Source organism: Podarcis gaigeae, assembly GCF_964106915.1.
Source record: "Podarcis gaigeae genome assembly, chromosome: 1".
Classification (NCBI taxonomy): domain Eukaryota; kingdom Metazoa; phylum Chordata; class Lepidosauria; order Squamata; family Lacertidae; genus Podarcis; species Podarcis gaigeae.
In genome coordinates, this window is record NC_139678.1 from 68,551,469 (window position 1) to 68,577,611 (window position 26,143).

Here is a 26,143-nt window from a genome sequence, read left to right on the forward strand (position 1 = left end):
CCAAATTAATTAATTTGCAATTCAGAGAAGTAGAAGCTGGGCAATGTCTCTAGGTCTGATGCTCTGCTGTTGATAGCCTCCTGCAAGTGTGATGGCTGCGCTGATCATTAAACTCCAGAATTTGCTTTTGTTTCCTGTTTTGTGCTTGACTTCCTACATGGCCAAGGTCTCGCTCTTCAGCTTCCTCATCAATTAAATAAAAGTGGGAACAAGCATAACCCTGTCACACAAAGCTAGAGGATAAGATAGATAAAAGATCATAAGCAATTCAGTTACCAAGACGACAGAAACCTTAAAAGCTGCAACCGGATTATATTTCCCCCCAGTGTTATTCTGTGCTTTATCTTATAAGTGCTTCTTCTCAGGCTACTCCAGAAACTAATAGCTTTTCCCAAGAAAATCTTTCCTGATACCGTTCTGCATTTTGTCTCTGAGCATCACCTGACCCCACTATCCTTCACATTTGGCTCTACTTAAAAAAACAAAACGAAAAACCTATGCTACACACACGGCGAGACAAATCAACTCCTATCACTCTCCTCTTATATCAAATCCCAATTGGAATTTAGGTTCCAACATCAGGCAATAGCAGTATGGACCTTCAAGATACCTTGGCCCAGTCACTTTGAGCTGATTAGATTCTTACAAGCACAAACTCAGAACAGCAGGTTACCTTCCTAATATCGCTAACTCTATGTGACAAGGCCATTTCCCAAGCACTTCTAACCTGCACAGTTCGTATCATGACCCATACCTGCTGTAAATCCCTCTGGAAATATGTCCGTGTCGGGCAGGAAGCACTATTGTGTCATCACAGTCAGGCACCATACTACAGTTGCTACCCACAGTGCAACAAGATCACTTATCCAGGCCTGTGTTTTTCCACAGAGCTCCCTACATCTTTATCTTGCTTAAGGCAGCAAAGAAAAGGTCATTTCCAGACAAATGGTCCATATTCTGATACCTTGTTGCAATGCAAATTAGTGCTGTGCTGGAAATTTATCCCACTTTTTCCTGACCATTTGCCAACAGTTAATGAGAAAAGAAATTGCATTCAAAATTAGGAAAGTGGAAAGAAAATGCTGGTGAAATTCTCCTGGGGGGACGGACGGACTGGTTTATTAGTGCTCATTTGATTGCACTGTTTTGCATAAAATCAATTTTAAAAATTAAAAAAAATAAATGTTTACATTCTCATGGATGCAGGTAGAGAATGGGGAGAGATTCAGTTCACAAATTTAGGTGAAACTTCCAAAACAATACATTATCCAAAACACAGCCATCCTTTGAAATTTGCACATCTCTGAATTTTGCAGTGCTGTTCTCCACCAAATGCAGGTATATCCCATTGCTATATATCACTTTCAAAAGGCTGCAGATCCTCAGTGGGAGAGTTGAAACAGGCAGTGACCACCAATATGGGCAGCTAGCTCATTACTGGGAACAGTTTGGATCACAAACACACAGTAATAAGGTTTTCTTAAAGTTTTATAATGAGTTATGAATTTCCCCGGCACTATGCATTCTGTGTTTGTTGATGCTTTTATGTTAAAAGGGCTGGAAGTTTTAGTTTCTGAGTGCCAATCCATTTGAGGGAAGGGCTGCTGAGATGAGGTGAAGAGGTCATTTCCCCTCCAGTCACAGCATTAAAAAAAATCAAGCTTTATTAGGGGGTTTGTGGTGACGCAGCCCTAAAGACAGAACTTGGGAGGACAGTGCTCTGTTTTATTAATGTTATGACACTTGCATAAATTACATCATTTATGTAAAATCATTTTTCTAGAAAAAGAGGTGCCGGAACTCACCACAAACACCTCCCTCGTTCTCTTAGAATGGCAATGGTGCCCACCTGAGAGGTGCAGGAACTGAGTTCTGGTAAGTTTCAGCGGAAAAAAAGACCTGTGTGAAATCCTTATTTATGTACTGCTGCTTTTTTGTAATTTACCCTGGTGCTGTGAGAGACCCTTCAGAGAACCTTAATAAAGACTTCTGATAAACTAAAGAACATTCAGAACCATCCAAAATAAATTTTAACAAGTTCACACATATAGCAGAGTTGCAAAACCATGCATATATTAGTGAAAATAACATATATTATATTGGGGGAAATTGCTTTGCTAAGATGTGTATATAAGGGGCAACTGCATACAAAAATGTGTATATTGAGAGAAATTCACAATAAATACTGATGAATTTTCACAAGGACCAGATATAGATCCAGGTTTCCTTTGTTTATTTGTTTTATATTTCTATACCACCCTTTATCCAAAGATCACAAGGGAGGTTCACAATATAAAAACCACAAAAATCTATAGCATAATAACGAGCAAAAACAATACCCACAAACACCGTGTTGTGCTACCCTTCTCTGTGATGGCCAAGAGGCCATTTGCAGGTGTTCTTTCTTTCCTTTTACAAATCATCAAATCTGCACTCTACGGCCTTTCCAGATACTCACACTTCAATCAAAGCTCAGAGGAAGACATGTTGAGCTAACACACCCCACGAGGCTTTTTCAGATCAGGGAGTAGAGGCAGCCAAGGGGGCTTCACAGGACTGGAGAAATGTTTACAAGAAATAAAAACACACCACCTTTGGCCACCTCGCAACAACTGTTTAAGCTCAAAACCCCAGACCCATCAACATTTTTTTAAAAAACCCTCAAAATTCTCAAGTGCCCTGAGCATGCAGCAAAAAACTGAGCCTCTTTCACAGAATAATAATAATAATAATAATAATAATAATAATAAAGACCAATTTCAGAACAGTTGAGCAAACAGGGGGTTAGGGGCTTATGTTTTGATTTTTTTTGTTTGGTGCATTTTTTAATATACTGGCATATAACTAAGTTGTCTGGGTGCTGTACAAGCACTATTCAAAATACAATCTGAAATGTAAAACAATAAAATCAGCTCCATACCAATACAAATCAGCAGAGAAGAAATAATCTGAAAAGCAACATAATTGCAGCAGCATAAAATGCATTTTAAACCAGCATAAAGCAAGAAGAAATCAACTTGGTGGGCAAATTTAAAAACACCCAACAAATATGTTATAATTAATTATCATTCATTATAACTATAAAGGCCTGGGAGGTGTTTTTTTTTTAAATAATTGTCTTCACTTAGCATCAAAAATACCACAACATGGGTGCTAGGCAAGCCCCTCTGGAGAGAGCATTCCATAAATGGGGCACCACCACCAAGAAGGCCCCCTCACCAGTAATCGTTGTGCATGAGAACCTGGAGATGGTCCTCCAATGAAGATCTGAAGGTCAGCTTCCAATTCACTTCCGCTGTTTCTGTGGCCCATTATATCCATTTGGTATACCCTCTCTGGTCCATTCACAATCTGCTAGGGACAAGGACTGTCTCGCACTACACATAATACAAAGCTCAGTGGAGCAGAAAACTTGATGGGACACAAAGTAAAAGTCCAATGGGAAGAATGAAACGAGTGCACCCAAAGCACAATCGAAAGAAAGAGAAATAAGATGAGGAAGAGAATATTTGCATCTAGTATCCTTCATGCATGTTACATCATTAAAATTCTTCTTGGAAAATAATGGGTGGAGAATAAATTGACCTTGTCTATATATATTAGATGAGGAGTGGGGAACTTAGAGCCCTCCAGATGTTACTGGACTCCAGCTGGAATCTGAAGGGCCACAAGTTCAGCACTCAAGTATTACACAGCTATATAGACAATGTGCAGTATTCACATTAAAATGGAGGAGTGATGCCTTAAAGCAGACTACCCACTTTTTTCTGTGATCTTTTTCTGCTGTATGTGATGAGGTTTTGTTTGTGCATGTGTGGGTATGGGTGTGTATTTACTCCAGGAAAAAATATAAGTTGGAGCTGTTGTTTTTTTAAAAAAATGGAAGTGTCAGCCGTTTTGTTTTGCCACACTGCTTGAGCAAGAATCCAATAGCAACCAAGTCAGTATGCAACTGCCTCTGCAGTCTTCAAGCAGGGTTCAAAATTAGGCACAACAAGCTCCCTCATCCCTAGTCGGAATGCTAATCAATAGTTTTATTCAGTGCCGGCAGGAAGAGGCAGGAGGAGAGACATTAGAAAACGCATCCAACTGCATCAACTCTTACAAAGGTTAACATGAAACTCAAATCCTTTTTAGCTGGGATGCAAATGAGGCCATTACAAGTGCAAAAACAATGGCACTTCACTGTTGAATGTAAAGAGCTTGCCAGCCTTATGCTTTTCCTGTATGACAACGGCGCCCTATTTAATAGCCAACCTATTGATCTGAGAATTTCAAAACTTAATTAACACTGAGACCTCCTCTCAGATTGTCGGGGCAGGGTGAGGAGAGAAAGAAACTCCAACATTCTGATAGGCATCTGCATTTGAATTGCTTCAAAATGTTTTCTACTATTCCAAGAAATTCCAAGCAGAATTTCTTCCTAGGATATTATTCTTGGGGGGGGGGGTTGGGGGGGGAAGTATTCACATTTTATATTCTCCAAAGCTACAAAACTACTGTGTACAGCCCAGGGAGCTCTTTTTTTCACCCTCTTCAAAGCAGACAAAAAGAATCAGGAGCCAGCACAGGCGTCAAAAGTCCATGTTGGAATGTGAGTGAGATAATTTCTACTCTCAGACCCAAAATCACAGGACAAACAGAAAAAAATGTGGGGCAAAGAGAAGTGTGGGTGAGCCCTTATTGAGGTGCCTATATGCTTTACGTATTCTAGCACTGTTGTTCTTTTGTAGACAATATGCAAGCTTTTGGGTATAAAGCTTACAAGTTTTATTAGCTACGTGATGAGTATTTAAACATAAAATGCACATACATAGTCACTAAGGCAAACAACAAAGCATTCATGAATAACCCTTCCCAGACTGTTTCATTCTTACAGTATGTTCTATCTGCTGTCAAAGATGAGACATGACAGCGAATGATCACCCTTGGAGCTGGAACCTCTCTGTTTCCATCATAAAGTTGGATCTCTCTTTGTGTTGGGATCTTAGTCTACCTATAACAGTGCTCTAGTCTCTTGTATTTATACTGTTGTGCCTGCGAATACAAAAGACAGCCATGTCTCCATGCTCAGCCAGGGGAAGAACCAATGGCATCATCCCATACCATTGCCAGGTGCATCAAAGGGTTGGCAAGCCGCCCTCCTCACTATCAATGTGAGACTATGAGCTACTGTCATGTTTATGGCTTTGGAACTTCAAAGCCATGAGAGACGTGGCAATTAGCCAAGATACCAGACATATTCATCTAATACATCCTTATATAAAGTTAACCCTTTAAGGTCCAACAAATTGTAATAGTTGACTATTAAGCAGATTCAGGCCCCTCTGCAGGTCTTAAATTATTGGATGCCACCTACCTCCTCATGATCAAAAACATTTCCATGGATTTTCAAGACAGGTAAAGTTCCAAGTAACACAGCAGATTCAAAGAACACACACAAAAACACATAGAAAGGAATCATTGAGGGGGGCGTTCCTAGCTCTTCCAACACCACCACCACGCTCACAACACACACACACACACACACACACACACATATCCATTCAATGTAATGAAGGGTGTCATCTGAAGACCTCCCCCATACTTGGTGTACGGCTAACCCACAGATACAGTTATAGAAATATAGCATTCACTAAAATTCCGAATTTGTGGCTTCCCCAAAATATTGAGATGAGGCGGAATCTTGAGGACATGCAAATACAATGCCTGGCCAACCAGCAGCCAGAAAAGAGAAGTCACCATAGCTTCTAACTCAAAAAAATATCTGGAATGTCATATAGATGCCATGTATTTGCAGCTTTCTGTTTGGCTCTCATTTCAGACACCAGTTACCTTGGAGTGCACAACGTATTGTTATTTCAATGCCTTACCCACGCTTCAGCAATTTAAAATACAATATGTAAAACAAATTATGACTATTACTATTATTAAATTATCCACCCTTTGCCCTAAGGTCCCAGTGTGAGTAACTGCAGCATTAAAACATAATATTAAAAATAGCTTAAAACAACTTACAATCATAGAAATAAGATGGGTTCTTATAACCCACAACGGAGTTGCAGAACCACACAAACTTTACTCCAAAAAGCTTCCAGTGGCCTAACAAAGATGATGTCATGCAAAGAGATTTCTGCAAACCAGAACCTTCCAGTTCCTATTATCCCAGTTCATGCCCAATGGAAAATAGGTTTATTTACATTAGGAGTGGGGGATGTGGTTCCTGACCATTTTAGAAGAAATTATCTTCTTCCCTATGTCAGATAAATGACACTGAATGCCCCTCATTATTCTTTTCTTTGCCACACTCACTCCGTGTGACTTTTATCTTCTGCATAAGTAGCTAGCTGTGTATTTCATAGCTTCCACCACTTACCCATACTTCAAAAGAGACTTTTCAGGACACAGAAATAATAAGACTGGTGTTAATGATTCTGAACTGGAATCATTGCAAATGTATGTCTTTCCCTGCTACAAGGACATCATTACAGTACAGACTACACAAAGGCCTTTATGAAGTTTTTGAAACCATGTTGTCATTTGGTTTTAACAATGGCCAATCTATGCCAAGCAGTGGCCCTGGTGGGAGTTTTCCATGCAAGCTGTTTGTTTCGGCAGATGAACAGTTTACTGTTTAGCTCCGTCATGTCACCTGCTGAAGTACTGGAACCGGCACCCTTCTCAATAGAACAGCTTGTATAGGGAACATTTCCAAAGCCATCATCAAACAAAAGGGGAAGCTAGCTATGAACTACACGGAAGATAAAAGTCACACAGTATGTGTGAGTAAAGAAAATAAGAATGGTAAGCAATAGCTGGCACAGTGACATTTGTCTGAGATAGGATAGACAGTAAATCCCATTAAGGAAGCGAACAGAGGAAAATAATGTAACAAAGCATCAAACTGTGAGTCCTTTTTGGCTTATCCTGAAGAGCATCAAACAAAGCTCTGTGCACAGTTTGCAAGAAGTGTTTTTTTTCTTTTAAATCTCAGCACCTTTCCTGAGGAAATGTATTTTCAATTAATAACTCTCCACCTCATTGCCGTGACTTGTGTGAGGTGCTTTTCTGCAGAAAGTGGTTAGATCGCTGGTGTACACTCAAAAACTATTAGCAAAGCTGCCCCAAAGTGCAGGGCACAGCTTGATCAGCTAATTGGACTTTGAGAACACTTAGGAATTAATGGACAACCAGGGAGATCACAGGGATTGTTGGCATCAAGTGTGGTTTTCTAGGACAAAGTCTGACCAAGTGGAATCAGGGCCTGTGTACAAACACTTCAGCTCCCTCCAGCAACAGAGAACCTTGTGAATTCTGCTTGAAATTTATTATCAGCTTATGAGACCATACCAGTTGGTTGGTGAGGACAAGAAAGAAAGACTTGTCAGTCATATACAACTCTTTCCGGCAACTCCTGCAGCCAAGCTGGTGCCAAATGTATTGCTCTGCTTTCCTTTGGACCCCATCAGCAAGGCCAAGAAAAGGGCTTTGCCATCTGGCCAGCCCAGAACCTCCATACACCCTGAAGTGTAGGTGGGTTCCCACAAGGCAAAACACAGTGATAACAGCAAGAAACTTTACTGAACTACAGAACTGGACAACAAGGGCAAACCAACTGCTTATATATATATTTTTAAGGCCTGAGCCACTCCACACCCAACATGATTAGCTGTCTAAACTTCCAAGCTGCGAATCATGACTCGGAGCTTAAGGACCAATGGCAGAGGCCCAAATCCTGAAATATTCTGTGATTGGATATCATGTATTGAATCAGAACACAGGGGCTCAGAATCCTTAGTCCAGATTCAAGCTCAGGCAAACATAGACCACTGAATACATAACACACACTGCCCAGGGCTTCACCGGTGGAGGAAGAGGAGTGCGGGGGAGCAAACTGCCCCCAGCAGCGTGATCCCAGTGGGGTGCCATCACGGCTGCCCCCCACCCGCACTGGGCGCCATACCCCTGCAGGCAGCGTGCCACACCCCTGCCTGCTCTCTGCCCCCCGGTGCCGGAACATGAAGCTCTGCCACTGCCAGGCTTGTGCCCAGGAGAGGTCACTTCAGTGCTGCAAACACAGCAAAAACAACATGGGAGGCAGCAGTTATGAGTTACCAGTCTCTGCAGCCACAGCAGGCGCTGTGATTCTCCAGCATCCCCAGAGATGCACTCCATCTCTCAAGACAAGCAGATGTCAACACATGGCATCCACAAGAAGTTCATGTCTCCCCCTTCACCCACTTTTAAACAAGCTCTGAGCTCCTGGGATTATTTTATTCTGGTGGGCAAGGCTTTTCATGTGGCCACTGATTTTTATTTTTAGTCGGTAGAGATGATTTGTTGTGCTGCTTTATGATTATGTTTTAACAGCTGTTTGCTTAGTTTTATTGTTAGAATTGTTTTCAATATTTGCTGCAAATTATATGTACTTTCAGTGCTGTTTCAAACCATTCATTTAGAACTTTTCCTGTGGCTTCAGGGGTATGTGAAAGTGTGATGGGGGGAATCTCGCTTTTTCAGGAAGGGTGGAGAATTAAACAAATTTTCAGGACTGGAGGAACTTAGCAGTAAAGGTGGGACCACCGTGTTTGATTTCACATTTCTTAATATAAATTTTCCTGACCTACTGAAACAGATGGAAACAGCAGCTGTCAGTGTTGAGCCAGTCTGCCATGTCCTTCCATAATGCTACCTTTGAACAACACTACAACATGATGCAGTTGCATGACAGATGCATTATGGGAGAAAAAGATGGAGGCGCCCACTGGCCTGCCATTGCAGTCAGAATTATTTCAGTTTTTAAGTGTAAAAGCAGATGCTGCATTCCAGGCTTTACTGATAACATCCTCGCCCCCCAAAAATGTATGCAGTTTCACATGCCCCTCCATGTCACCAAAGAATGTCACCCCACTTTGGTGGCATGGTGCTGTAAAAGTCAAAGAACATTTTTCACCCAACACTAATATTTTTATTTGTAAGCTACCTGAAGCAATGTGATCGAGCAAGGGATGGCTGATTAGTTCCCCAATAGTTACTGACAAGGCCAAGAACCAGCACCAAGACTCTATAAGCTAAGAGTGGAATTCACCTAATGCACTCCATCAACAGAGGTCATGCACAAGGACTTCCACTGCACAATGAGTCTTTCTTCCATTCTCTCCCCCCACAGCAGCCTCCTTGTTGTTGTTCAACTTACAGGTCAAAAATAATTTGTTTTAAAAGTCTTCCGACTGTTGGTTCACTGAGCCTGCTGCTATTTTGTAGTCTGATCTTTTTTGTTTTAAAAAATGTTTCATTGACTTTTTGGATTTAGTTTTACTGTACACCATTTTGCATTGTTCTTTTCTCTTCAGTGCAACATACAAGTTTAATATATAAACCATACATAGCACTTTGCTAGCAGAAGCAGAAATCACAGCACCACCCAAAAAGCTAAATGAAAAGCTGCCACATAATCTTTTAACTAAAGGAGAATTAGCAAACTTTTTTCTTTAACTTTAACCTGTGCATGTGAGAAAGAACATCAGCAGCCCCCAAGGTACAGCCATAATTTTTATTATTATGAAAGGATTGAATCTCTAAAACCCACGTTTGAAAAGAATGCATCTAGTCCTAAATCATATCCCTTCCATCTTAAGATAAAATGCCTTTCATACCAGGCGACTCTTGTATGAAACACATTTTTAAAAAATGTAAGCCTCAAGTACACAATCATTTTTCTTTTAATATCGGATATTAAACACAAATCTTGCAGCTAAGCTGTCAGAATTTCTGGACACACAGTCAAGGAAACTGGAGCCTAGTCACTGCTTGGGTCATCTATTTCATCTCTACAAGTATAAAACAAGGCACTGCTGCTTGCCATGAGATGCATTAATGTCACATCCAAAGTGTTCCAATGTCAAACTATTTTAATATCTCAAGGGTGAGATCTAGTTAAGTCAGGGTTGGGGAACTAGATCCAGAGGGTGAGCCAGATTCTTCTCTCCACTCCTTCACCCACTGTGTGCCAAATTTGACAGGTAGATGAGAAGACCCACTTGTCATAGTCACCTGACATCAAAATGACACCGAGCAACCTGTTTTTGCCAGTGCAATTGAATACCAAACTGTGTGGGCAAAAGAACAGCACTGTATAATCACCAGTGATTGTTTGCTACGTGAGAGTAAACTCAATCGGAGAAATTTAACATCATGCCCTTCTGATTGTTCCACCAGCACAAGCTAATTGTCCCCCTCTCCTCCCCCAATGTTCTGGAGGTTCTCCTGACCCTTCAGAGCAGACAAGGGGGAGACACAGCAGTGTGTGAGGGGGACAGCCCCATGGCACTAGTGGGAGCCGCCACACAGGCTCCCACCAGCATGCTGGGTTAGCTGAACCAAGGCCACGGAAACTGAAGCTACTTAAATCAATTTACATCAGTGGGCCCATTCTGAGTAAGCTTAAAATTGTCTACCACCCCAGTTTCTTGGGGAAACAATAATGGTGTTTTATTTGTAATCTGAGTAACCAAGAACAAAGGATTTGATTTCCTCATCATACCCACAAAACCAATGCAGTGCTTTCTCCTTTGTCCCCTTTTCTTGTATATAATAGTATTGTGAAGTCTTGCCACCCTTTCTGATGTCTGACATGAGTAACAGATTATGCATCTCAATAAGGTCACGCTACTGATAGAGTAAGACAAGTTACTTTCCCCCCCTTTCTTTTCTCTTTTCCCCCTTTTGCTCCTTCTAATTAAAATTCCAGGGTCTGAATAACTTATCACGCCTAGAGACAGAGATAAATGGATGAATAGATGGAAAGATCCATATACCACAGGCTTGGAATAACACTCCACGCTAGCAGACAAGAGAAGGTGGAATTAATAACTGTTCTGTGAATGATAACAATTCTAAAATGCCAGTAGTGCTATGCCGCTGTACGCAAGCACTCTCTTTTGTTTGTGCATCTGCGATTCAGGAGAGAAAAGTTCGTTTTAAATTCTACTCAAGGAGACATTTTTAAAGTTTGTTCAAAAGAGCTTATGGAATGCTAAACAGTTCATCTTTGTATAGTCAGTCAAAGTCACTGCAGCAGTGGGATGGGGACGCAGATGCACTCTCCAAGGTAATGTGTCTTTTGCACCACTACAAAAATCAAGGGTTACCTTCCCTTTCAAATGGAGGCTGGTGGTTCACCAGGGCAAAAGGAGCACTGCCCCACCAAACTCAGTCTGCCCTGAGCCAGCCCCACTCCACTTGCCTCCTTACTTGCAACCAGTCCAGGGTGTAGGATTAGCTGTTATCTTCCTCCTTAGTCTCAGGGCTGCCTTTGTAGAATTCACTAGAGAAGAGCATGGAGACAGAGCCCATTAGTTCCGCCTGCCATTGGCTACGTACAGCCAGTAGGTGCACTATTGGCTCCCTTGCTTCCACCCTACAACAAGCCTCCATTGCCTTCTTCAGTTAGCTCTGGGCAAGACTTCCTACGATAGATCAAAAGTGCTTCCATATTTGGCATTTTAGCGAGAAACAGGCTCCCTAACTATGCCACCTTTCAGTGAAAACTGCCCCCAAGGCTGCTTATTCAGATTCACAAATATTTGTTAGTTAGTTTATATGCCAATAATGTCAAACCAGACTTCTAAGCAGTTTCCAAAGTTATACAAAAATATAACTATAAGCACCCATAATTCAAATACACAATAAAACAAACCCATTAAAATAACTAAGCAATGAAAACAGAAGATCTTTAGGGCCCTTCCACTCTGTCACTGCTTCCAGGTGGGATTCCGGCATATTGGCACATTCAGGTTGATTTGAAGCTCTTATACAACAAACATGCTTCCGACAAGATGAATGCTTGTTAAATAGCAAACATCATCTAATCTCTCTGCAAGCAAATCAGGATGAATGCTCAATAATAAGCAGGACAGATATAAATGCCTCAGTTCAAGAGATCAAGGGAATGCCTTTGGAAACTGATATGTCTTCAAAAAGCTATTGCCATCTGTGACAAGGTTGGGGTCAACATATGAGGACTTTTCTGTGTTGGTATCCCCTGCTCCACAAGGTTAAGTAATCTTTCCTCTACAGTGGTACCTTGAGTTACAAACTTAATGCATTCCGGAGGTCCGTTCTTAACCCGAAACCATTCTTAACCTGAGGCGCGCTTTTGCTAATGGTGCTTCCTGCTGCCGCCACCCCGCCACTGCTCAATTTCTGTTCTCATCCTAGGGCAAAGTTCTCAACCCGAGGTACTACTTCCGGGTTAGCGGAGTTTGTAACCCAAAGTGTTTGTAACCCAAAGCGTTTGTAACCCGAGGTACCACTGTATTTGTTTTCCACAAGAATTGAAAAGTCTCTTTTTAAACAGTCTTTTGATTCTGTTGCTGCTTTTAATATGTAGATTATTAGTACAGTTCTTTGTATTTTTGTAGTTATTTTAAGTTAGCCAATTGTTCTATCGGTTGGATCTTTTTTTATATATTTGCTTTTTATCCATAAGCAACATCATCCCCACCGTGTGGGAATCCCTGGTAGAAATCCGCAGGTTCTGGAGACAGACAGTTAGGTTGTTCATCCCTATAGCAGTGACCAGAGGAGGAATGACCATTGGGAGGAGTGCAGAGAGAAGAAACGCCATGGTGCATTGGCAGTAACACAACCAGATTCCTCCATCTGCCCCAGCTGCAACAAAAATATTTCTTTCCCATTTCTACAGCCATAGCAGGCGCTGTAACCTTCCAAGAGTTCATCTTCACCCCCAAGGGTGCACTGCTCCATTGTCTCCCAAGACAGACAAATGCCAACCAACCAATTTCAAGCAACTCCTTTGCAAAGGGGGAAAACAAGGTGTGTGTTTTTAAAAATATTTATAAAAACTCATCACTGAGGAAAAGAGGAAAGCAAATTTACTATTTTTTTTAAATAACCAAACTAGGTAAGGCACCCACCAGAGAGATTAATTCTTTTTCCAACAGTTAAGCACAGTTGTATAAAGATTTTACTGCCATATAAATTTTTGTCTAATATATTGCAAGCTGGACTTTGGAAAATAGTTAAAAAGTCATGCCTCATGCAACGCTGATAAAGACAAGCAGCATTGTTTTGTGGAGAGAAGCTACCACCCTCAAAGCAGCACAAAATGTGTTAAATGAGACAAAATGGGAAATCAAGGCATGCCAAATGGGCACATGTACTTCTTGGACCCAAGACCAAATGAAAAAAAATGTGTCTTGTGACATCATTCTGCTGCTTCAGGGGATCTGATGCTCAAGGCCTGCTTCCAGCTACAATAATCTCAACTGAGCACAAGAACATGAAACATGGCCTGATTTGATGACCAAAGCTGATATGGGGCTTATATAAGGAGAGAGTGATATGGCAGCCAAGCCATAAAGGGCTTTTCTGGTAGGGGCAAGTCATAATCCAATACCAAAGGAGCAGGTTTTCATCTCAAGACCCTCAGTCCCTCATGAGGAACCTTCCAAGGCCCAGAGGGAAAGGTGGGTGGGGCAACAGGTAAGAACCTTATATTTGCACAAGGCTTCATTTCAGCCACACACACACAAAAGTCAGCATTTCCACCACCACCCCACACCTCTGCCTCCTCGATCTAGGCAACTCAAAGGCATTTTGCTAGTTTCCTACTCTTACAGCTGTAACAAACTATGTATTTAAATATGCAGGTTTGTTTCAAATTTTGCTGCAAGCCACTTTGTGGAGGTTTTTCTCAAAAAGCAGGGCAGAAATCCCTTAAATAAATAAATAACCACAGATCATGGACACGTTTCAGCAAGGCAAAAGCACTCAATGAAGTACATGGCAGGCCAAGTGAGGTCTGTGGCTGAGGCAGCATCTGAGGACCAGAGAGCAAGGCCTGGAGAGCTTCATTCTGGCCCCCAACATTAGGTTCTTCACCACTGTGGAACAAGTTCAGCAGCACTTAAGCCCGCTGAAATCAATAGGCTTAAGCATACCTCTGTTCACTTGTGTACTTTAATGCTCCCTGACGGCAACCTGAGAAGTACAGAAAGAGCAGAAAGACAAGTTTCCAGCAGAAAGAACATGGTGTGCTTGCTGTTTCTTATGGAACGCATCTCAGCAAATATTTTTTCACTGCAACCAGCCTTCTAACTAAACTGCCTACATGCTTCTGTATTTGACTAAGCACTTCCTTATTCCACAAAATAAACACTCATTTAATGGATGTGTGTACTGGAGCATTCCAAGACTTAATGTGGCTTGTGAGTTCAAGCATGCCTTTGTAGCCTTTTTGCCTGCCGCAAAACTTGTACTTCCAACAACAGAAAAAAATCATTGGGGAAAATCACTAGAATTCCTTTCCTTCTTTCTTGTGTCATGCCTTCAAGTTTCATTTTTACCAACTTGCCTGGGCAAGATTCTGATGTAAGAAAACAACATAGTGTTATGAGTTTTGGGGGATTGGCTGAATGCCAGGGCCCCACTTCTAACTCTTGGAATAGCCAGGCTAGCTTCCTTGTGAGGTAAGCTCTGTGTGAGATGGCGTGGGTGGCGCCCTTCCCTCCGCTCCCAACTGCATGCACTATCAAACAATATCAAAAAGGCAATGCATAATTTAAACAGAATGGCTCATTGAAACCTTTAACCCTTCTGAAAGGCCTGGGAAAATTAAACCTCCCCATCTTTCCTTGGAAACAGAAATTGACATTAAATTAAGAGGTGCTATTTAAGAGGTCTCTAGAAAGCTATTCATGACTATTCCCCCAGCCAAAATCAACAGGAAGCAAAGAAATATAAAACATGTAATCAAAGGAGGCAAGGGGCTCTGTAAAACCTCATCTGCACTTTACCTGTCCACACTGGGCACTGAATTTAATTGAGAGGGAACTGCCATGAATCAGGTCTAAGAAAACAGAGGGGCATCCAGCTAAATAACTATACAAGCGGCATGACGTCTGCTTGTGTAACAGAAATTTTCCTCCCTCTCCTCCACCCGCATGCACTGCTCACAATCCCCACATCTGCTTTGGGAGTTGGGAGAAGCTCTAGCACAGAATTGCACCAGTGGAAATCACCCTCTTGCCCAAGTTTACTTATTGTTATTTGGGATTGCCAAGTCCTCACCCACAGATGGGACCTAAATTCTGTCTCAGGCACTCAATAAGATTGCAATGCTTACACCTAATGGTCTATCCTTCTATCTACCACCTTGCCTGTTCATCCGTGCCTTCCCCCAAGCATTCTATAGCTGGCAAAGGTAGATGAAGGAGGGAGGATCATGTTATATTAAAGTTAAGAACAACCTGGATAGCTCGGTTGGTTAATATATTAACTAAAATTAAAGCTAACTCTTAAGTCATTAATGTTCAAACCTGAAGTCGTACCTTTGCTTTAATAAATGGAATTTACTTTATAATAAAAACTGAGCCCATATAGTTGCAAAAATATATTTGTTCTTTTTTTCTTGTAAGTTTCATAGAAAACCAATCTTCAGCATGCATAACCATTCTACAAATGGCTCCATTGATTTCATTTTGATTTCTACGAATCCCTGCAGAAATGCTCTCTGAATAATTTGAACTCGGTTTCATGTCAGACTTTTAAATTATGCTGGCAACATCCGACAGACTGCACAACATGAACCAGCTTACATCACTCTGAGGCTTGAAGGATGATTGCACTGTGTATATCTTTGCAATCGCTCGGTACAAGACAAAATGTTCTAAACACCAAGCATATTCTTCCGCAGGATTATCTTTATCCCCAGCTCATTTTCTTCCTCCTCCTACGACCCTTGCAGCCCAAGACATCAATTCTGAAGCTCTGCATTATGCATACACAGAAGTAACATTTCATGGGGAACATCTAAAATCACAGCTTTCCAAATGGCCAATGGGATGTTGCATTCCTCAGGGATGCGGTACTCATTCAGAGAAATTGAGGTCTCTTCCAATAAGACACCACCAAAGGCAGGTCAGTACTTATGCAGAGGTTCAGCATTATCAAACTCCAGTCCATGAACTGCTGGTGGTCCACAAGCTCCATGCTGGTGGTCCACAGAAAGGTTGAGGAGCAGTGAAGAATATCTATACTCAACTCTGCATCTTGATTTCTACTCCCCCTAATGATGGGGATCAGGGCCATTTGATTATTGGACAGGCTAATAAGGCCCAGGTTAGGGCCCATAATTTTCATAATACAGCAGATAAAGGGTCTCTTCTCAGTGGCATAGCCTGGGGACTGCTTTTCATTGTCAACAGTTTTAACAATGATGATGGTACCAAATAATTTAATTTTCTTTTTTTAATGCAAGTTATATATGCTCAGCTCTATAGAACAAAACAAAACAAAAAACCATTTTTAAAGTGGTCTGCTGAGATTCCCAGCCATTTCCAAGCAGTTTGCATTTTTTTTAAAAGGAATTTTCAGAAATTCTGGAATAAGTCACTCAAGACTGAACACAGGGATGCCGAGGGCTGCGGTTAGAAATGTGGCATGCAGGGAATTGATCGGCCAGGTGCCTCTTTCTCTGCCTCTGATGTGCTAGATTTTTATGGACAGGAAATTTCTTTTCCCTGGGAAGGCACAATACATTCTCGTGTATTTGTGCACCAGACAATAGTTATTCCAAACATATAATGTGTTGAAGTGAACGAAACAAACAACCTTTTCCCAAACATTCTGTAAATTTATACCCAACAGTAGTTTGAAGGAAAACAGGTATTTTTGCCAATCTTATTTGGTGCAATCTTCACCCCTGCAGTCCCCACAACCCAGGATGCACTGAATTTTCTGCAGAAAATGATATATTGTAATGAGTCTCGTTTTGCAGGCTACATAGATTATGAAAACTGTGATCATGCAAGCTACTCTATAAGACTTTTCACCCTACATTTTACTGTGTGTAATGATGTCTCATTGTGATACTGCTTGAGGTTTTATTTATTTTTAAATGCATTTTGGAAAAAATCAGTTCGCAGAGTTTTCTGTTTCTCCGTGGACCACAGAATGCACCACTGATCAGCCCATTATGGAAGTAATGTTGCATTTTTATATCAATTAGAAGAAATAAGGAGAAATGAAAATGTGATTGATTCTTTATTATGGAGAAGAAAACAATTTGCGTTGAAAGCTGCTCGGGGTGTAAGAAGGCATTTTTCATACACAAAGGCTACAATTGATCCTTTGAAGCAGGTTAAGACATGGCTGCTTTTTGATACTTGGCATCATTCAAGATGAAGCTCTGGGGGAGAAAAGGCACAAATCTCTCCACTCAGCTGTCCATTCAGGAAATAGCAGCGAAAATGCTGTGACGCTTGTGGAATATACAGGAATTGTCCTCTGCTGACTAGGATTATGCTTTGGATTGTTTTGACAACCCAGTTGAGCCTCCGCTACAGTCCTTGTTTTTTCCCTTCTCCACCTAAAATACAGTAGTACCTCACGTTACGTACTGTCCCCCTTACGATTGCTGCGGGTTATGCGCTCCACTAACCCGGAAGTAGATGCCCCTTGTTGTGACCTTTGCCGTGGGATGCGAGTGGAAGTCACACTCTGGCGCACGGCAGCAGCGGGAGGCGCCATTAGAGAAAGTGCACCTCATGTTATGAGCAGTTTCCTGTTATGAACGGACCTCCAGAACGGATTAAGTATGTTACATGAGGTACCACTGTGTATATCTTAAGTTTTGTATGACAACAATTACATTATTAAAATTATTATTAAACATTAAGTTACAAGGCTGTGTGAAAAGAGTTAACAGGTTACACACTGGGAAAGGTAAAAAGTAAGAAGGTAAAGGACCCCTGGGCAGTTACGTTCTGTCAAAGGTGACTCTGGGGTTGTGGCGCTCATCTCGCTTTCAGGCCAAGGGAGCTGGCATTTGTCCACAGACAGCTTTCCGGGTCATGTGGCCAGCATGACTAAACCACTTTTGGCACAACAGAACACCATGATGGAAACCAGAGCGCACGGAAATGGCGTTTACCTTTCCACCACAGCGGTACCTATTTATATACTTGCACTGGTGTGCTTTCAAACTGCTAGGTTAGCAAGAGCTGAGACAGAGCAACGGGAGCTCACTCTGTTGTGGGAATTTTAACCGCAGACCTTCTGATCAGCAAACCCAAGAGGCTCAGTGGTTTAGACCACAGCGCCACCTGCATCCCTTACACTGGGAAAGGAAACAGTTACAGAAGGATGGTCTCATCAGATGAAAACCATAACTATTAATGTGAAAACTCTGAAGGGTCTCCCTCAACACTGATATTGCCTCCAAGGGATACAGACTTTTTATTGCATGATTCATATTATAACTATCATTATAAGATTTTCTAAAGATGTGTTAAGCAAAACAAATAAAGAATGGAAAACTGAAAGTAGCCACTGGTTAAGAAAGCTGAAGCAAGCATCCATGTTTAGAGACAGTGTATATCTAAGAACTCAGTGCTGGGAACCAACAAAGAGGACCATTACAACCTGCTCAGGATATCTAGCTAATGGTTATTGGGGGTAGCTGGTATAGGTGGACCTAGCACAATCCTTAAATCCTCAAATTAAATGAAGAATCTGTAGTTCACAATAAAATGCAAAGCAGAAGCTTCCCTAAATCACAGAATATTTATTTCCACAAATATAAATGTTATGTTTCTTCTGGGTACAGGAAAAAAAGACACCGACCAGCACAGAGAAGTTGGAGCAGCACAGGAAGGAAGGAAGGAAGGAAGGAAGGAAGGAAGGAAGGAAGGAAGGAAGGAAGATACCCTTCTTTGGTAAAGGTTTAGGATTTGATGGTAGAAAGAGAATGAAGAAAGTGTTTGTGAGTAAAGATTGATGCATCTGTCCATTTCAGTTTCCTCTCAGATTCTCATTGTCCCAGTCTTAGGTTCAAGTTTGCCACATTTCCATAATAGTTTGTGATTTTAAATAATAATAACAATAATATTAATACGCGCAGAAATTCACCATTTTAGTAAGCATTATTCTAACACTCACATTTTATGCAGTCTTGCCCAATATACACATTCCCCAATATAATGCATTTTTATATGTTATTTTCACTAATAAAAGTGTTTCTAAGCACACTTTCTCCTAATATACACATTGTTTTTGGTTGGATAACTGCATCTCATAAGAACTGAAGAAGAGCCTGCTGGATCAGACCAAAGACCCATCTAGTCCATCATCCTGTTCTCACACTGGCCACCCAAATGCCTGTGGGAAGCTCAAAAGCAGGACCTGTGTGCAAATTACACTCTGCCCAGCTCCAATTCTTAGCAACTAGTATTCAGAGAAGTGCAAATTTCAAAGAGCGCCTGCGTTTTTATTCCTATTTTGTTTCATGAAATGAAAATTCAGTAAATGTGAACTGAACTGAACTGAATTACTTCACCTTCTCTACTTGTGATGGCAAATGAAAAGTTTGGGTATCTAGTATTAGTTATCCCCTTTGTTACCAATTTTCATCAATACCAACTCACATGATACATGTGCACAAGAAGTATTTATTTTCTGGAAAAGTCAAGCATTATGTTTTTACGGAAGACTTCAATTTCTTATCTTTTGCATATACAAAAGGTTCTGTCTTGGGGGGCGGTTAGTCTAGATCTCTCCAGGAAAATAAAAGGTTAGCTTATAAATAGCCTATATTAGTTCGCTGCTATGTAATTCAAATATCATAATGTAACCTAAGCGCTTTGCACCAAAAATGGGCACAGGGGAATGTTCTACAATAACTGGTCTGTGCCAACTAAGACCTTCGGAAACACTCAGCATTCAAAAGTGGCTTTTCCATAACTAAACAAATTTAGAATTATCTCCAAGTGTCTTCAAAATAGATGTGAGGCTGTATGAAAATTTCAAACTAGATCCAGCCTTTAAAGAATGAAGCCAGTTCAAAAACAGATTGAGATTAAGTGAAAAGTATGCCACAGTCTTTGACTTGATCAGTAAACGCTGTCAGTAATGATTTCAGGGTGAAAGCATTGCCGGGATTGACAGCAGATATCAGGATTGAAGATGGGGGGGGGGGGGAGAGGGGAGAGAGACATTACACTTCTTGAATGACAACACTGAAGTACAGTACAGAAATCCACTGCAAAAGACAAAGCGGGGAAAATGTGCGAAAGATGACAAAGCGCTATGGGTGGAAACCAATTCCTAAGTGCTTTTTTACCTTAGAGCTGCACAGTGCCCAACCAACCATGGCAGACTCCTCTGTGTAGATTCATCACCTGCTGCCAGAGCATGGGGTTCACACATTCTGCAGCGCATACGTGGAGAGGCCACAGAATTGCCATCGTGGGGCTGCATGCAGACTATGCGACAACAGAAAAATGCAATCAGACAAAAGAGCTGCATCTGATTTAGGCCTCCACACAGATGACCTCAGCTATATGTTTAAAAGCTATGCCCTAACTTTGTGCATAACAAGGCAGCACAGGAATGCACGGTTACACTCACATCCACATCTGCACATACAAGAAAAGTGCTTTACAACCTCCAGATGTTTCATGACATTCCACCAGTTGAAAAGCACTGCTCTACAGTGTCGGCTTGAATTTCTGCCCATGATCATTCCTAAGATTTCAATATGTGCCCTTGGGCCTTCAAAACATATATATACAGCAATGTTCATCTGAATATGGCATACTTGAAGTTTTAGGGCACTATCAAACTAAGTTGCTCCATCGACACAAGGGTTTCCATTTGTGCAAAGAAACTCCCACCCCCTTCTCATCCCATATGTACCCTGTTCCCTCTCCAAATCTGCTCTGGTGTGTTGCATGGAAACCCAGAACAGATTTAGGAGGCACACATGGGGAAATTCCATAGCACAAGTGTAAATCCTCGCATTAGCTGGATACTGCCCTTAATATGCACTTTTCTCAAATGCTTTTCTGAAAAAGTGCTAATATGCACTTTTAATTATATATTCTATCTTGCGACTTTAGACCATTGGTCTTAGGAAAAAGTAGCTTGCTCACTGTTTCCTGTCATTAGGTCAGATGACCCTGCGATTGACATGGAAGAGCAGCGACCCAGCAGAGAGATTCTGTCTGCTTTCCACTCTGCTGAACTGTTATGCGACCCAGTAGGTAGTTGATTAAAACTATACCCTGGGAGTAAGGAAAAATAGAATTCATTTTACTCACAACATATTGAGAAAATGTGAAGCCCTTGGGTATCTTGGCCACACGATGAAATGTAAACAAGGAGTTTAGATTCTCTCTCTCTCTCTCTCTCTCTCTCTCTCTCTCTGTGTGTGTGTGTGTGTGTGTTTAAAATACGCTCAACTTGCAAACATTTTTCTTATGTATTCTAAACCTGAGTGTTATAGAATGTGAAATGTTCAGCTAGCAGCTGAGATAAGGTTTTGGGGTGAATTTTTATCTGAATTCATGTGTAGGGAAAGGGAAGACAGCAGACTCTAGAAAGAACCAATGCACAGTGCATATCTTGTATTTTGCTTACTGAGGTTGAACCTATACTCTGCCCTCCAAATTTCTGAGCCTAAAAAAGCTCTGCATTGATGCTTTTTCTTCATAACCATGAGGACTAGAATCATGTCTTTTAAAACTGACATTAACATTCTCAGAATCCTGCAACAGGCTATTCCAGGACTACCCTATCTGGAGAATCCCCAAGCATCCTCAAACCAGAAGAGGACAGGCTTCAGGTAAGCATCACGAGGGGGGAAATCTCAGTTGCAGTATGCGCACTTACTAGGCAATCTAATTAATAGGCAATGCTTGATTTTGTGAGAAACCTTTGATTGCTCAGATCTTTTTTCTTTTTTTGGACAAGGGCAACCACCCTGTGATGATATAGCAGGTTCACCGTAGCATAGCCAACCTTATCATTCTGCACAGAACTCTGCTTGGAATACAAACACATTTCATCCATCTTTAGGACTACAATGGCTGCCATTAAGAGCAGGAATGGGAAGCCGTATTAAAAAAAGAGAGAATCATGCTGATTTGCCCATAAAATGCTCAGCAGGTTCACCAGTACAGACTGATGTAGCAGGAACCATGAAGTCCCAGTGGAACTGATTAAATTGGATGTTTGCAGTGTGCCTCGGTGCTCAATAGCTTGCCATGGCAGTTTTATTTCACCTCTCCAGGATGTTGTACAAATATAGGAAGCCATTTTCAGACTCCTGCATGACCAAAGAATATATATATTATTCTCATAACAGACTCCCCACCACCTGGTAGCAGGTGCGTTAAAGCATAGTTTATCAGGTATATCAGCTGCCTGACAGATTAATAGGCTTTTAGCATCAGAGGAGGCAGGTCCCGCCAGTGTCAATGAACTCAGGTTTCCATTAGCAACTATAGTAGTTAGTGCTGTGTCAAATGATAGCTCTGAGGCTGCCAAATGCTTTGCGTTCCTCTCCACCACCATCACCCCGATCCAGTGCTTCAGCAATGAGAAGGACAGATGGTCTCTGGATCCTTTTACACAAAATGATGCAAAAACCACACACACAAAAACCCAGCTCCCAAACAAAACCTAGGAAACTGCTGGATGCTAATATGAACACAGTTTAGATGCCCAGACTGCGACAGCATTCATAGGGAGACAAAAGATTCCTCCAGAGAAGGTTCCACTGCAGCTGCCTTTATGGTTGTGGAAACACCCTCCTGAGAGACCCTGAGGTTAGGGAAATGACAAAAGTAAAGATAAGGATAAGGTAATATTTACCTGTCCCAAGGAAGGGTGGACAAAGAGGAAAAAGTCCCTCGAGTATCGTCATGAACTGCTGAATCCAGGATTTCTCTCACAGCAAATGAGAAGCAGGTGGCTGGTCCACTCAAATGCATGGACACTGATAAGAGGGTACTCTCTCATCAAGAGATCATTAGGCTCAGGTGCAGATGGGGTGGCTGTGAAGCCAAGCCTGCTCACCACCCTGGGTTCTAAAAACCTTCACAATCAAGTTTCAAAAATAGAATATGCTTAATTTGGGTTAACATTAGCTGGTGCTTCTCATGAGGGTCCTGACTGATCTGGGAGAAAAACTGCAAGCTATCTTCACTTTCTGGAAACAGTTGAAGAGATTTTTATTCTGACAAGCTTCCCCAGCTGGATAATTTGGTCTTTACCACGAGTATCTGCTTGCGTTAGACAATGGTAGAGGTTTGGGGGACTTATTAGGCTTGCACTTACATGGCCAATTATGCAAATAGATCGTTTCAGGGAAATTTGCCAATGCAGCAGCTACTGCCTGTGGAAAGGTTATTTGGCAGGAGCTACCAGGGTTTCTTCTGATGGGAGCATACTTAGTTTGAACTGGTTCCTCTGGTTCCCTACAATAGTACTACAGCCATTGCTCAGAGCAAAGCCAAAATAAGCACACTCCCAAAAGAGATACGAGAACCTTCTTAATCATGCAAAAGCTGCACCAATAGTGTTGGTAGATACATCTGGGGAAGTTTGTAGCATCACCCCCTCTATCCACCCTTGTCTCAGTGATACAGTATTAACTGAAATATGTGGGGGTGACCTTCAGTGGCTCTGATGAGGGCCAGTGGATGTGCTGCTTGAAGAAGTGCTTAAGCTGTCCCCACCAATGCTCAACCTATCCACATATAAACCCAAATGCCACAAAAACTCCGTAAGTCTCCAACAATCTCTTCTTCAACAGAAAGCTACCCTTGGCAATACTGCTTACCTTAATCAGTAGTGTGGCGTTGTAGAATGGTCTGCTATGGCAGGTGCAACTTTGGATCATTCAGCTTTTAGGAGATATATTACCCCTCTCCTCTGGCTGGAAAGTTGAATCTGGCTCACCTGATGGATTGATCAGTGGTAGGCAGGCTGAAGGGTGGGCTCATTCCAGGGAGCAGAGCTGGTCCACTTCCCAGGGATAAAAGCAGGGCTGCCTCTCACCACCCTCCCTCCCTATAGTTTTCCCACCAGGTCTATTGGCCGACCTTGGGGGTTTTGCCTAACTCATAGCAATCGCCACAACTTTGGTAGGTAAGGCATTGGGTGGAACCTTATTCATGGTCGGAAGGAAGGCTGTAAGGCTCGCCTCCACCTCCAAGGGAATAGGGGCTCCTAGAGGAGGTGCTTCTGTCCAGACACCCAGGGAGTGGACTAGGGCCATAGTACTCCTCATGATAGTGATCCTGGAGAGGTCACATCTATTTGATGTATATCACAGGACCTCCTTGACACTGGCTTGACCCCTTGGTGGATCATCCAGCAGAGAAGCTGGTTGATATTGATTATAACCCAATGCCCATGCAAAATTCCTTACATCTGCAACCCATAAAGCTGTGGCCTAATCTGAACCATGCAATGTTGTCACAAGCAGTCTTTTGGGCAGTGGTACCTTGAGAGGCGGTGGGCTCATGGCACCTGGGCACACAAATGCTCACCATGCAATTGGGGAATATGAAACAATACCTCTACAACTACTAATTTGGGTACCCCCCACGCTTCCCCAAAAGGACTAATAGCAGCTTCAACAACCAATTTTCATTGGGGAAACAGTGAGTTAAGACTAAGCACCCCTTCCTCCAATACTGTAGACCCACTCCAACATTGTTGCCTTTAATCTTAGAAAGACAGAAATCATGAAATCTGATTATGGACCTCCTGCGTGACATACAGTACGGTGCTAGCAAATGCACTTTGGCACAAGCTGTCATCATGGACAGGTGATTGTTTCTTCTGATTTGTGCTTGATGACACATCGTGATGAAGGAAGATCTTGCCTATGACAATAAATGTGTTAGCCTTAATAATAATTTATTATTTATACCCCACCCATCTTGCGGCACTTTTGTTTGTTATTTTTAGCCATAGCATAGAAGATGTCCAGTTAACCCAAGCAGAGAGACAAAAGGGCTGCCTTTAAAAGCTGGGCTAACTAAGCCAGAGAAAACAGCTGCTCCCGCTAATCAGTGCAAACAGCTATCAAGACTTGCTGCTTTCTGAAGAGCGGCCAATAATTGGTCATTTTAGCAAAAGCCAGGACACAAGTCCAATCACGCATCACCTTCTATCACTGGCACGCTAACTCAGCCTCAGTGCCAGAGAAGGAGGTAGAAGGGTCTCCTTCAAGGGATATTAACATTAACAGTACACACAACAAGCTCATGTGTATGAGTGAAAAGGCCATTGAGCAAAGGCACTGCATTGTACGAAAATATCATGCTCAAAGTGTAAGGTCTAAAAACAGAAAATGACTTAGAGGACTCGAGTTCTAGTGTATCTCATATGGCAAAGCAGATCTCTCATTTGTAAATGTATTAAAATAAAGTAAAAAGAATTATTTCCTTCTAATAGGCCTCTGTATACAAGAGAGATTTAATCTACAATTAAGGAGGGCAGAGGAGGACACATGCTCAATAGTACAAATGTGCTTCACTTTGACTGGATACTGCCCTTAAATGTCAACAGCATAATGTATATAATAAAGCTACCCATTCTTTCTGTTCTGCTCTTTGCTAACATCAATTTGAAAAGGAGGAGGAATATTTACAGTCCTAAAATTATAACAATTTGCGGTGCCTTAAAGGCTAATTGTTCATTGTGGCATAAGCTTATATAGACCAGAGCCAACTCTGTCAGATACATGAGTTGTTATCTTGAGTTTGTATATCTATACATCCTTGTGTGTAGAGAAAGAAAAAAGCTGGACCCATTAGCCACACAATATATCCAAGAGGAACAGTCCATGATAATCTCATGTGAATTCTAAAAGACCAATGGCCAGTACAGCTTCTTCTGATGTCCCCTTTAACAGTGTGGAAGATGCTGCAGCATGACTCCACCCAGTGCTATTTGAGAAGACGGGAAGTCTGAAGCCACATGATAAGGCAGGAGACCACACTATTGTACCCTTTTGCACTAGTTCTGCTCTTGGTGTGGGAAGAAACCAGAGATGTGGCTTAGACAAGGGTCAGCAAACTTTTTCAGCAGGGGGCCGGTTCACTGTCCCTCAGACCTTGTGGGGGGCCGGACTATATTTTTTGGGGCGTGGGGAATGAACGAATTCTTATGCCCCACAAATAACTCAGAGATGCATTTTAAATAAACGGACAAGTTCTACTCATGTAAAAACACACTGATTCCCGGACCGTCCGTGGGATGGGTTTAGAAGGCAATTGGGCCAGATCTGGCCCCTGGGCCTTAGTTTGCCTATCCATGGCTTAGA

General features: G+C 41.8%; 1 long non-coding RNA gene across 3 annotated transcripts in view; it reads right to left on the bottom strand.

Moving 5' to 3' along the window:
• The window catches only part of LOC310838666, a 91,006-nt gene extending 67,231 nt beyond the window's left edge, over nucleotides 1–23,775 (bottom strand). The window contains exon 1 of one of the 3 annotated variants that reach the window (XR_014561107.1): nucleotides 23,648–23,775. This is a non-coding gene — a long non-coding RNA (uncharacterized lncRNA). Of the gene's footprint in view, nucleotides 1–6,376; nucleotides 6,454–23,647 lie in introns of those variants that run through there. The other 2 variants (XR_014561108.1, XR_014561109.1) reach the window with 2 other exon arrangements.
• Nucleotides 23,776–26,143: the final 2,368 nt, after the last annotated feature.